This window comes from Mus pahari, chromosome 17, assembly GCF_900095145.1.
Source record: "Mus pahari chromosome 17, PAHARI_EIJ_v1.1, whole genome shotgun sequence".
NCBI lineage: Eukaryota > Metazoa > Chordata > Mammalia > Rodentia > Muridae > Mus > Mus pahari.
The window spans coordinates 13101275-13104675 of NC_034606.1; positions in this window are offsets into that span (position 1 = coordinate 13101275).

Sequence of the window (3401 nt, forward strand, 5' to 3'; positions counted from 1 at the left end):
CAGGGGAACACCAGGGCCAAGAAGTGGGAATGGGTGGGTAGGGGAGCAGGGTCGGGGGAAGATATAGGGGACATTCGGGATAGCATTTGAAATGTAAATGAAGAAAATATCTAATAAAATAATTAAAATAATTAAAATTTGTATTATTAAGCTCACACTTTTCCAGGTGCGATAGTAATACCCAGCAATAGTGTCCTAAGGCAAGTTGGAAAGAAACAGCTCTGTGTGCGTGTGTGTGTGTGTGTGTGTGTGCGTGTGCGTGTGCGTGTGCGTGTGCGTGTGTGTGTGTGTGTGTGTGTGTGTGTATGTCTGTATGTATGTGTGTATCTTTATTTTCAGATTGAAGGGAAGCTGTGAGGTGGCTGTTAGTACAGCTTCTTAAGAGAGCAAAGGCAGGTAGTTAAAAATATATGTAACAAGAAATTCTTCTTTTTCTCTATTTTATAACATCAAAACTGCTAAGAATTTTCTTTTATTATAAATTAGACACCATCCTTCATCTGAAATGTAGGACACAAAGATTTATTTCAATTAGATATTTCACTATAACCATAGCATAAAACACATTGTCCTAAACTTTATTTTGATAAAGATTTATTTTCTATTTCTATTATGTTTATGTATGTGAGTCTGACTGTGGATTACTGTAGATGGCAGAGAGACGATATGAGACCTCCAGAAGCTACAGCAAAAGGCATTGTGAGCAGGCCAATGTGAATTCTGAGAACTTGATTCTGGACCTCTTCATCATCAGCATTCTTAAATACTAACCTATTTCTTCATCTCCTTCACGTAAATGCTAAAAGTTAACATTCCATACCTTCTGCAGGAGGGCAATAGATGGTATATGCTCTCCTATGACAGGATTTCTAAAGGACAACCCTATTTTCTAACTTCTGCTTACCAACTTCAAATATCTCTCAACCTAATTTGGTGGATGCCTCAGCATTGCTGACTCAGGAAAATATGAACAAATGCTTTGATAGTGTTTTTAACTCTGTAGTAATTCTTTTTTGGGAATATAAGTATGGCCTTATTCATGTCTGTTCTTTACTATTTTAGGTCAAGTATCCCCAAGCTTTTACAAACACAATATTTATATTCCAAAATATTGTGGGAGACACAAAGACCTCAGGATGAGAACTGCTGTTTGAAAGCTACTCACCTAAGAAATAGGAGTATCATTGCTCAATATAGAGTAAGTAAACAAGAAAGAACCTCATTGGGGACATTTTAATGGCTAAAAATATTTCATATTTTTATTATTAATTTTTTATTAGATATTTTCTTTATTTACATTTCAAATGATATCCCCTTTCCTAGTTTCCTCTCCAAAAACTCTCCTATCCCCACTCTGTCCACCTGCTCACCAACCCTCCCAATCCTGCTTCCTGGTCCTGGAATTCCCCTGCACTGGGGCATCAAGTCTTCACAGGACCAAGAGCCTGCCTAATCATTTTTACCACAAGTACAGAAATAATCAATGTCTGCATAAGATAATCAATAGTTGTTCCTGGATATATTTAATACAACTAATACTGAGCCATATGCTTACATTTGTACACCCCCCACTCATTTGTTCAATATTTTAAGAAGACTAAAGTGATACTGAATTTATTCTATTAAAAAGTTATATTTCTAAAATAGCTATGAATTTGAATGTTTAATTATATAATCATTTGAACACTACATTTTAAAAAGTAAAAAAAAAAATGCAATGGGTATATGTGATCCAAGATTTTAAAGTGATATTGAACAAATATAGACATTATGTATGTCATCCAGAACATGATATTCTCAATGTAAATATTGACAGTAGAATTTTTATGAAAAAAAATAATTGTTGAAGACAAATACTGAATTTGAAAGAGTCTGAGTACTTTCTAGTTTGTTTGTTTGTTTGTTTGTTTTTTCTGTTGCTTTGATAAAATACTGTGAAAAAAGTAACTTAAGGCAGGAAGGGTTAATAATTGGAGTCACCTTCCACTGTAGAGTAGAAGTCAAAGCATAAGAAACTAAGGCTCCTAGCCACTTTGTATCCACACATCTACAGAAAGCAGACAGCAATTGATGATCCAACTCATTTTCTTTTCCATCTTTTTGTATACTGCACAATCATGGCCCATGAAGTGATGTCACAAATAGTAGACTAATCCTCACCCCATAATTGTCCACAGTCATGTCCAGAGGCTTGTCTCTCTAACAGTTCTCAATGTTATCATTTTGACAGTTCACTTCAATCATCACAACCCTCTTTAGCTTTTCAGTCGAAAATAAAAATCTTCATTGAAATAAGATGTTTAATCAAACAATTGATTCAATGCATGTTAAATAATAAAAAATGTAATTATAAAAATAGAAGAGAAACCATTCTCTTCATTCTTGCAAACTGTACTAATTATGAACTTGAGGCAAATTGATTATTTAGGAGAAATAAAATTTATTTATGAGTTAAGGTTATAATACAAAAAACATGTTCATGCATGGATGATATGACCCAGAGTAAAGATGGTCATTCCCACAACTCTGAATGCACAAGTCTCATACTTTGAAACAATTAAGGGACAGGGGATGACTGACTCCCAATACGTTTTTTGTAATTTAAATACAATTAGTTGTGCACTTGCACGTGAGCATACACACATAGAAACTAACACACACGAACACAGATAGAGATGTACATTTTCTGGTTTCTGGATAGGGAGGGTCTGATTTCTTTTAGGTGTGCCACTGGTAGATTGATCAATTAATTACCCATGGATAGAACTCAACTCATAGATGTATGGGCAATATAAATTGAAGTAAAAGTTTTTGGAGTTTACTTAATAAAACACAAATAGAATAAGTTTGAGAAATAGAAAGGTAGAATATATTTAAGATTAGTTAAAGATAAATAAGATAAAAATATATCTTATGAAATTTTTACAATTAATAAAAAGTTATTTGAAAAAATAATCAATTAACCAAAAATAAAAATATTACTGTCTTTTGAAATTTTATTATTTCAACTGGTGTATCAGGAAGACAAGAGATGAATGAGGAAGAATAGGCTTAAACATAAATGAGTTTGTTTAGTTCCTTAGATTATAAATGTTAAACTGTATTTTAATAATCTAGGGCCTAAAGCACCGGGTGTGGTAGTGCATGCCTTTAATCCCAGCACTTGGGAGGCAGAGAAAGGCGAATTTCTGAGTTCAAGGCCAGCCTGGTCAACAAAGTGAGATCCAGGACAGTCAAGGCTATACAGAGAAACCCTGTCTCGAAAAACCAAATTAATAATAGTAATCATCATCATCATCATCATCATCATCATCATCATCATCATCTAGGGCCTAGAATGGCTCACCAATCTTAGTCTTATTGGAATCACAATTAAACAGCCATTGAGGGGAAATTATTAA